Genomic DNA, 11245 nt, shown 5'->3' with positions numbered 1-11245 from the left:
TTACCCATATAGCAGGCGTGTTATGAATCTGATTGTCACGAACCGCAGGGGCGGACTCGAGCAGGGAACCACACCTCAGAGCAGAGATCTGTATCGAAAGCGCTTTATTGCGTCGAAATGGCAGGTAGGGTGTCGCTGGTAAGCCCCTGGCCCCGAGACTGAGTTGCAATGGGCTGGGTCTCACCAGGACGGGTGGCAGACAGGACGGGTTGCAGGCGGGACGGGTTGCAGACTGGACGGGCCCCAGGCAGGACAGGTTGCAGGCAGGACGGAGTCAGAGGTTACACCGGCCGACTGGGTCCGGTCGTAACGGGGTAGGGGACAGAGGTTACACCGGCCAACTGGGTCCGGGTCTTGATTAGCGGCATCTGCTGCAGCTGGCACCGATTACAAATTGGGATCAGGTGTGATACCCTGACACTGATGATCGAGTCATCTGCACCTTAGGACTACTGTCACTTTAAAACCAAATCAAAAATTGCACTTTAACCATACCTACCTCAGCATAACATGTTTTCTGTGACAAATTATTTATCATTATTTTGGTACTTTTGCACTGTGGATCTTAGAGTAATGCTACTTCAATGCTTTGTATCTGTGAATGTATTGATGATAAAGTTGACTGACTTTGATAGTCAAACAAACCACTTTAAATATTTGAATTTTACTCCCTTAATGTTTTTATTTTATTGAAAGAGAAACTCACAATTTCATTTTGGACTCAAATATCTATACAGTAATTTCAGTTTAAAAAGTTACGAAAGGATCTTCCAAATCCTACAGTTCAGAAAAGGGTTCATTGATTCATATCTCTTTTTTTTTTAATTCTTATTTATGTATTGTGGAGTGGAACGGTGAGGTTACAGGAATTGGAAATAAAGAAGGTGGAGGATTTCATCCACTTAGGCTCCATAGTCCAGAGCAATAGAGTGGGAAGAAATGTTTTCAACCAGGTTGGAACGGGTGGAGAAAAGCGTTTTTGGTAATGTGTGATAAAAGAAAAGAAGGTTTGGTGAGACTGGAGTTATTGCGGGGGAGCAGAGCTGGACGTGGCAGAGATGAAGATGCTCAGGTTCTCTTTGGGACCGAGGAGGATGGATAGGACAGCATATGTTAGATGTTCTGGAGTGTTTTGGACACGTACAGAGGACGGGTAGTGAAAATCTTGATAGAAGGATGGAGGACATGAAGTTAACTGGTGTGAGAGAGGAGGATGAGCAACCAGAAGGAAAAAAAAAAAAAATTAACACTCTTGACTCCTTTCTTCAGGTGAACGGTCACAAGGAGGACATTCTTTGCATTGCCCACTGCCCTCCATCGCTCCTGGCAACCAGCAGCTTTGGTGGAGAGATCATCATATGGAACGTGGTTTCCGGGCGAATACGCTATCGTTTTGTCAGCCCTCCTCCGGATGACCACCAAAACACTGAAGGTGATTTTCAGAGAATCAGAAAAGTGATTTATAAATATCCCAACATGAAGTTGTTTGATTTGGACCTTTTTTTTTTTTTTTTTCGTTCTGCTCCACAGAACTCGATGTCAGCGTTCCCTGCATAATTTTTCACAAGGACTCCAAATTACAGCTGGGTTCTCCCGCGGCAGCCCTCCTGTCATCCGGGGCCACGGGTCAGTGTGAAAGAACCGCGCTAATTACGGCACATGACTGCACTTTATCATCCGCCTCGGCGTCTGGCATCGGAAAATTAATGATGTTCTTCCCTTTTTCTTTTTTTCTCACTCTCTTCCTCCAAAGGTTGTATAAATTTCTGGGAAGTTCACAGAGGAGGAAAGTTCGTGAGCAGCTTTCGCGCTGTAGGACATCTTACTCACTGATATTCTCCTTGTCACCCTTGGATAATTTTAGTTTTCGTTTCCCGTTTTGTCTTTTTCTTTCAATATTGCTGATGAAAGAACAGGACATTCGTTTCCTGCACTTCCTTCCTCGCCTCGGGTGTAATAAGTCGATGTCTGCCCTACAAAGACATCACATTGGTGGAACACTGAACAACTAGCAACGCTGAAATGGGTGTACATAGAAACCACCTGTTCGCTATTTAAAAAAGGGTTTTTCAACCAACTAACCCATCGATCAATCAAAACCACTAATTTCTCAGTAATCTTAGTCAATTATTGTCAAATGTTGTCATGGCAACTGGATTTTTCTGTCACACTGTGGAGACGTCTTTCATCGGAGAGGTTTCTTCACCTGTTTACTAAAGGGAGTTTGCGTATATAACTGCAGGGGTTGGGCGTCGGTCCACATCAAGAGGGTTCTTTATGTTAAGTTAGTAGTTTTCTAGAAAATACGTTGAATGGGACTGTTTGGTTTATAATGTGTGCGACGTTTGGGAAACGTCCAAACTCCATCAGCTTTATGACACTGATTCCCCAGTTCCTTAAAACTGGGGGATCCTTAAAAAAAAGGATGAACCCAATCCTACAACAAGGGGCCAGTGTAGATCTCAACAGGTTTTAACTGAGACCAAAGGACAATCTCCACAAGGGGAAAAAAAAAGGAATAAATCATGGCAACATTAATCGGCACTAGAAACATGACATGGCAATCAATACTAGGAACATGACTTGACAGAAACATGACATTGCAAAACTTGGCATGGAATCAGGAATACAGGCCAGACATGGACTCGAGATCAGATATACGAAGTGGCCACCACTCTGGCTCTGCACAACAAGTTTATACTTGATTTGAGAACAGCTGGACATAATCAAAGGGCTGAGGAGAGGGAATCATGTGCCGATAATCAACTGAATTATCAGCGTGACACTGAAATGACAGGCGAAACGTTTTCAAGGAGAAGAAAAGTCCACTTGCCCAGTCAATATTTGAAAAAAAATCAAAAGTTAGCCTCGGAAGCTCTTGTTTGGGACACGTTTATTGTCTCTTTACTTTTGGGGGAAATTGATACCTGATAGGTTTAAAAACAAAGCATCGTCTTCTGAGGCTTATCGGGGGAGCCTATCCCAACTGTGATTGGATGATAGGTGGGGTTCACCTTGAACCAATCGCAAGTTGATGACATACATAGAGACTTACAAGAATTCACTCACTAACTCTGGAAAACCAAGGACGATAACCATGCTGCTGTGAAGCATCTTTTGACATGACTTAGTTTTCGAGAAAGATGCCCACATACCAGGAGGATTAATTTGACCTAAAAATGCAATGTCCGTGCTCACAGGCGCCAGGTTTTAGGATGTATATCATTAAATCATATTATGCTATCGACGTGGTTATATGATCAAATCATTTTCATTTGGAGACATTGAAATTGCTAACTTACTCGCACCACTCAGTTCCCTTCAGATTTTTCTCTCAAATGACATGTTATGTGTCGGGAAAGACTTATCTTTGGCATTGGTATTTGTCGGGAAAGTAACGTTAAGGCACTCTATTGGACCCGAACTAGACGGTCAATTCTTGCTTCTTTTTCTGCAGTCCAGATTTGGTCAGAAGATCACAAAAATGGCTGAGTCTGAAGAAGGCGCCACTCTGTACGCCGCCGACCAAATCGGCTATGTCTATGTCTACGACCTACGGAAGTTCGCCCACGGCGATGATCTGAAACTGCAGAAAGGTTTTGTTTCAATACATTTATTTATTTATGTACGTATGTATGAACAGAATAGAATAGAAAAGAATATTCCTTCAGTTATCTCACAGTGGGGCCATTTCAAATTGTATGTATGCATTCATTTATTTTATTGTCATTCATTTAATATTTTTTATTCATTATATATTTATTTCATTACTTAGTTGTTTTTATTTATTTATTAATGTTTACATTTTTTATGTTTTTCTGTCTTTTTTTCGCGATGGCCAACATTAATGAAACTATATGCTAAGCACGTTACTTTTTTGTTTTTTCCCCTTCCCTCAGCTGAAGTCTTCTGGCGTGCTCACACCAGCAGAATCACTGGGTACGTGAAATCAAGATGAACCGTGAACACCAAACGTCACGTCTTCGGTCGTTTCAAACGGCCGGGCTTTTTAACACAAAGGGATTTTTCTCATTACCTTTTGGCTTTACATCCACTTAAAGTTCATCCTCCTTTCTGCTGGGAAGGCAAACGAAGCGCAGAGGAGACTCCGTAAGCAGGAAGGTCTTCAACAGATGAGGCGAGGTGGCAGCGAGGGCGCGGCCTCCATCAGACGCAACGACATAGTGGGAAGATTTCTGCCAGAAATGCCTCCTTCAATTCCGTCCTCTGTCTCTTCCCTCTGGTCCAGCCTGCAGGTTGTTGACAGAGAACAAGCGGTGCTCACCTCCTCTACTGACTTCGCCGTACGGCTGTGGAGTACAAGAGGAGAATTCATAGGTATGGGTGTCCTTCCTTCAACGTCCTTTTAATGAGACGATACCTATGTCAGTGCAAACAACATTTATCCTGCTCGAAGCAGAATAGCTTTTTATGATACGCCAGCCTTAGTTGCACTGTATACAAGGCTGTGTTTATACACGAGGGAGACCCAAGGCAAAAAATTACATATCACCCCGGACAAACACACAAACCTCCCTCCACTCCACATTCTGTGTAGGTGCCCCGTTACATCCCAGAACTGATCAAGTACACACAACTGCAGACTAAATGATTGCCTGCCTACATGTTTTGCCTGGAGAGCCAATGATCAACCGATACTCCCACACAAGAGTGTCACTCTGCGCCACACGTAAATCACTCCCCTTCTAATGACGCAGGTTTTTTAGAACCAGCATGACAAAGAAGCATGATGTTGAGCCATAAAAAACAAGCAAACCAAAAAAACGGTTTAGGACTTGGTTAATAATTATTATAATTATTATAATCATCATCATCATCATTGATGCTTTTACATTAATGTATTTCTGTATACATATTATAGATATGTATGCGTATATATATAAATACATACATACATACATATTTATAAATTTTGTTCAATAGATGACATGTACAAAGTACAAAATGTACTACATTTTTTCTGCAAAATTTACAGGACTGTCTCAGAAAATTAAAATATTGTGATAAAGTTCTTTATCTTCTGTAATGGAATTAAAAAAAACAAAATTACTTTTTCATGATGTTCTAATATTTTGAGATAAGATTTTTGAGTTTTCTTAAGATGTAAGCCGTAATCAGCAATATGAGAATAATGAAAGGCTTGAAATATTTCATTTGATTTGTAATGAATCCAGAATGTATCACATTTTTGTTTTTGTAATTTCATTACAGAAGCTAAAGAACTTTATCATAATATTCTAATTTTCTGAGACAGTCCTGTAGAGTGCCCTGTCCTCAACTTCTGCCATATCCAATGAGATGTATGTATAATTTTGTGCTATTTGGGTGGAAAGGCCAGAGCCTGAGCCAGAAACTCACATAGCAAGCACACATAGTCATCTTAAACAGGTCTTATCTGTTTTTTTTTTCGTTAAACCCTATCATTTAATTTTGCAGGCCATAAGCCGGGATTTAACAGAGGACGAGTCAATTTCTGGGGGGGGGTGATTCTGCAAGGAAAAATTATGAGGATTTATATCTTAAGCCAGTTTTAAACGAGTCCCATCATTCCAGCATCATTCCAGATAATTGAGCAAAACACACACACACAAATGCACACACACTGAATTTTCTGCCTTCAATCTGCAGGGACCTTCGGACAGCCGGAGGGATGGTGTGTTCACATCCCCTCCTCCTGGATGCACCCTGCCGTTCCCTATGAGATTCTTACCGACCCACTGAGCATGCTGGATAATACACTTTTAAAAACACCTGTTTCTGAATCTGTCCATCCCAAAAAGTCCGAGGCTGATAAACCGAAGGTGAGCTGGATCTTCGCGTAGCTCCGTCTATCTTTGAAAATGGAATAAATTGAATTTTTGCAAAATAAATACAGACGGAGAGTGGAAATTACATTTCCTCTAACACCAGCCTGTGACATTAGGAAAGATTAACTGAAGGATCAGGTGAGTCGACAGCGCCACCTCACCACCCTGAGTCTTTAAACCGGCTTAAAAAAAAGCCTGACATGATATTCCCGGTGAGTGCGTCTTCTTCTGTATTTCAGGCTCTTTCAAAGCACTCGCCAGGCTTTCTAACAAGCTATTGAGCTGCTGGGGACTGTGAAAGGGATTTGATGCTGTAGAGCCACGATGCATCGGTGCGAGACCTGACCTTCCCATGACGCTATCGATCTTTTCATATCCAGCACAGAGGAACTGGACTCGGTCGAAGATTAAACTGTATTGATCAGAAGTTGGAAATGGGGCCATTACAACATCCAATACCACCGAGACAAAGAATATAAAAAAAAAAAAAATCACAAAATGAAATGATGGCCTTATACAGTATAGTGATACCCAGCTTTCTTATTTTACATAATTGGAGTAACGGGCAAAGAGTGCAAGTCAGACCAATGAAGAGACATGATGAGCCTCTTTACCATTAAAAAAAATAATAAATAAAAATGAAATAAAAAGATAGGATGTGAAAAATGTTTGACTTATATGTACTCAAATCAGAATTGTTTGAAGACGACGAGGTTTAATTCAAGTCTGCGTTGTTTTCAGCTTGTTTGTCTTAAAAGGAAAACCAAGAGGTGGCCCTGTACATATTAATCAGTGACGTGCAGTCAGGGGAGGCAGGAGAGGTTGTGCCTCACTTGCCAATCCTGGAAAGAAAAAAATGTCATATGACAAAAAGAATCTAACAGTTCAATTAATCAGTGATTTGCACCATAAAGATATTTTTTGTTTAACGTCACCAGTTGTGCGGTGAGGCCACAGAATGTTGAGCCTCAATGTAGATTGCGCAATGACAGCTGACTGCTGGCATGCTCTGCACTAAGACTGTGTTGCTGTCTCTCTGTATGTCCCACTTAAAATGTTTAAAAACACTTTTGCTACATGAACTACATTTCCAGTATCGTGTTTTTCTTTGTCAACCTCTGTGTGTTTTACTAGTTTCTTGTGCTGATCGGTCAAAAAACGGCTGCAAAGAGCCACTAAGTGAGGCACACAGTTCTCCTGCCTCATGGTGGACGTGCCTCATCAGCGATGAACCTTACAGCACTTCACTGATATATACATATATATATATGTATATACTTTTTTTTTTTTTAATTGGAGTTGACGACCCTTCTAGTCTCATGTAATTATTCTGAAAGATAATGAGCCTCTGTCCTTGTGATGCAAAGACAGCCATGCTGTAATTATCACCCGAATGGGAGTCGCCTCAGCTTTTAGTGGATGAAGCACAGGCACTTCACTTGAGGAAAGGTAATATTGTTCTTGGCGGGAAACATTCGCCCATTTGCTCTCTGTTAGAATTTATCTAGTTAATGAAATATCTTGTCGATCCAGAGATGAGTCCATGGTTAAGTTATGATGCCTCGGGTCCCATTGTGTTATCCAACATGTGCGGATTGTGCTTGAGCATAAGATGTATCACTAATCGAGGGTCAGGATGCCCTGATGAACAGGCAGCCTTGTATTTTGTAGATTAACCCCTGCTGAGTTTTTCTCCATGAATATTTTTGAACAGCTCCAAACCCACTTTGCGTCACACCTGGAATAGCTTCTACGGCTTGGAAGAAAACAGGTTTTTATCTTCAACATCCAACAATCAGGAACACAGTTGGATAAAAAACATTTGTCGGTACATTCGATATATCATTTGATTGTTGCATGAATATAGGATAGTTTACTTCAGGAGGAGAAGTGTCTTTCTAAGATCTAGAGACGGGGAGGAATGAAGGTTAGCCGCAATGAGAAGGTTACATTGTGTGTGAATTAGAGGGACCCAAATAGAACAGTGATTATATGGGAATAGGGATAGTATTAGTTATGATAATAATTATTAATAATGATGATTATGATGATAACAACACATAAGTAGGTGTTGCAGTGGTGGGGGCTCTTCTCTTTGGGCTTTCAGTGGGTTTCCAAGTCCAAAAACATGCATTGGTTGCATCTAACCCCACTGAATCCCTTTCTACAGGATAGGCGGAATAAATGAGTTGACTATGTGCCGTTATTTACTTGTGTCTCATCCCTTTCTCGCTTGCACAGTACTTGATGGAAAGAACTCTATGAAGGTATTCATTATTATTAGCTTACTATTTATTGGGTTCTCTGCTTTACATAGGAGTAGATTGAAAATCATATACAATGATTATAATTATAATTATAATTATAATTATAATTATAATTATTATTATTATCATTATTATTATTATTTTGTGGCCAGATCAGGTAGAATCCGTCTCTCATCCAATGACAGCTTGAATGATTAAAAAAATAATATGTAGAATAATAAAAACACAATAGAGAATGAATGAACAAATGAAGAATGAATTATCCTTTATCATTATTATTGTTAGCAGTCCATGTTGAATCCGGCTCTCATCCAATGACAGTTGGAAAAATAAAAAAATAGGCTGCTGGCTCAATGTGCAGGATAAGCATTATAGAGAGTGAATTATATATCATTATTATATCATTATTATTACTGGTACAGATTGAGCCTGTCTCTTGCCCAATTAAGCATCATAGTGAATAAATGAATGAATAAATGATGATAACTATTTTTTAACTGCATTATTATTTTAATCATTATGTGCTACTGACCGTAGAATTTTAGCCATAGGATCGGACAGGTTGTTTCTGGGCATCTCTGACCTTCAGACCATTCGCTTTATTTAGCAAATATATTGAACAACTTTTAAAAGCCACAGAGCTATGAATCGATAAAGCAAGACTGGGTGGATGGCTCTGACGCTTCTCTTGGAATGTGGCAAGCACAAGTCAGATGCAGATATGATATTACAGAAAGGAGCAGCGCAGCCTGGAGACAAGCTCAGGAAAAAAAAAAGAAGAAAAAAGTAGAGATCTGAAAAACATGCTGATCATCCATATTTTCCAAAATATTTTTGGAGCGAAACCCTCTGGGCCACACAGACGAGCAGCAGCCGTCATGGAGGAGGCTCACGTTGACAACGTGGCCAATCTGGGGCGAATGAGGGGCCTATAGCTCTTGTATCCTACTCCATACCTGATTCGGCCCCCAGTGTAACAAGAAAAACAATACAAATTTAAAAAAAAAAATTCAAATTGAAAAAGACAGTCAACACAACTTTCATTTACTGTATATTCACATCCAAGGAAAACTGATAGAGAAGTGAAATTTGAAATCACAGTGCTTTTCCGATAGATTAATAACATCGTGCCCCTCTTCGGCAGCGGCACAGACAAGTCTTTCATCCGCTAAATCGGGCGGCTGCTTCAAAGAAAACGCGATGCGGACGCCTCATTCGCCAGCAGCCTCTGCAAAACCCTGTAAGGGTCACTGTCTGCAAAGACCCCTTTAATGTATCGTTACCGAAATCTACAGTGACACTGTCTTTGTTTTCTACTCTGGAACCCGGCAGGGAAAACTTAAAAGATCCCTCTAAACTGAATCTTGACTGCTCACTGCCTACACTGACACTGGGAATAGTCCCTCCCAATGTTTCAATAAGAAACACGCTCGTGTGCCATTTGGGGAAAATGCAATTGGGAATACTGAAAAAACGTTTTTTATCAACACATAGTATGTGGCAATCTAGGTAGCTCGATCAACCAACCCACCCACTAACTTCTGTATCTGTCTATCTATCTAGCTGGCTCGCTCTCGCTGTCTATCAGAGGTGGGTGGCTTGGATGGATGGATCGATCAATGGATCGATGGATGGATCGATGATAGATAGGTAAGTAGGAAGGCTGGTCGGTATTTTCCGTATTTGCCATATTTTCACAGCTATACCTTGTAGACTACAAGGTACATCTTTTCATTTTTTCATTATTTAATTTATAGTTTATAAAAAACTATTACATGCAGTATGGTAATAGAATAGGTTATTTCTCTATACTATAGAGTCTATAGGGACTTTGAGAGTGATGATGTTAAAACACACACGGAGATCATTGCTCTGCTAGGGTAATGAACATTTTATTGATGTATTGCTCATTCCTAGTTTCATTAATAATAACATTAATAACGTTTTCAATCGCAAACAAAAAATATTGCCAAAAAAGAGCACCAAAAAATGTTTTTTGGATAGATAGATAGATAGATAGATAGATAGATAGATAGATAGATAGATAGATAGATAGATAGATAGATAGATAGATAGATAGATAGATAGATAGATAGATAGATAGATAGATAGATAGATAGATAGATAGATAGATAGATAGATAGATAGATAGATAGATAGATAGATACTTTATCAACCCCAGAGGACATTCTAGTATCCAGCATGTAATGTTTTTTTTATAAACTATAAAATAAATTAAATTAAATAAAAAAAATAAAAAGATGTCAGAATAGTAGTATAAAATGTTATTGTATAGATGGTAGTGCAAACAGTTCAAATATGGTGATGGAAGAGCGATGTCATACAATATGCATGAAGTGTTTACTGTGTCTAGTGAGGTTTTCAACTTGTCGAATTGAATACATACATTAATAAACAGCAATACGTACACATAACTTAAATAAATGTTGATAAATTGGAAACAGGAACTCATATGATATCCAAAAATAAAGTTCCCCCTTGACCAAAGCCTTTATGTGCATGTGTATATCATACATACAGTATGCAATTGACAAGACACTGATACTCATAATTCAATTTCATATGTATTGATAATATTTCAAAATAAGGTCATGAATATATTGAAATGTCATAATTATTCAATAGATTGACTCCTTTAATTGATATTCTTCTTTATTTATTTATTTTGTTAATTCATGCCCTTGTTCTATTAACTTTCACGTCTGAAACACCTTTTCGTCACTATCTTGAAGTACATTTACAATTATTAATTATTTGAGCAGCTTAACAGTCTGCACGATAATGAAATTTTAGGGTCTAAGTTTTATGAATAAATCATTTGTTGGTTCAAAACAACCGTCCTTACTGATAATCTGTATCAGTATCTGCTCCCCATTTGTAATGTGCATATTGATTTTGTAATTGTTTTATATCAAAAGTATATCTCTCCACCTCCACACAGTAAGCAATACATGGCTCTATAAAAGCTCAGTATATTAGTTTTATTCAATATTGCAATATGTTTTGATATTTTATTCTTAATATAACTTGCATGTGGTTTCCAGCTTTGTTTATCATCTATAATAACTCCAAGGGGTGTATTTTTACATTTAGAAATGTATTTACAGCTCTTTTTTTTAATCGCTTTCC

The 11245-nt window shown here is 39.1% G+C and overlaps 2 long non-coding RNA genes across 2 annotated transcripts; both read left to right on the top strand.

The window, feature by feature from the left end:
- Positions 1 to 1773: 1773 nt before the first annotated feature.
- On the top strand, positions 1774 to 4104 carry LOC147224218 (uncharacterized). Its single transcript, XR_015107494.1, has 4 exons — positions 1774 to 1812; positions 3458 to 3596; positions 3900 to 3939; positions 4062 to 4104. It is a non-coding gene; the product is annotated as an uncharacterized LOC147224218 (long non-coding RNA).
- A 1590-nt stretch (positions 4105 to 5694) lies between these two features.
- Positions 5695 to 6126, top strand: LOC147224217 (uncharacterized). Its single transcript, XR_015107491.1, has 3 exons — positions 5695 to 5822; positions 5897 to 5966; positions 6068 to 6126. It is a non-coding gene; the product is annotated as an uncharacterized LOC147224217 (long non-coding RNA).
- The last annotated feature ends 5119 nt before the right edge of the window (positions 6127 to 11245 follow it).

Source organism: Fistularia commersonii, chromosome 18 (genome assembly GCF_037954325.1).
Source record: "Fistularia commersonii isolate RoL2024-O1a breed Wild chromosome 18, RoL_Fcom_v1.0, whole genome shotgun sequence".
Taxonomy (NCBI): domain Eukaryota; kingdom Metazoa; phylum Chordata; class Actinopteri; order Syngnathiformes; family Fistulariidae; genus Fistularia; species Fistularia commersonii.
This window is presented reverse-complemented; position numbering and strand designations above follow the sequence as displayed.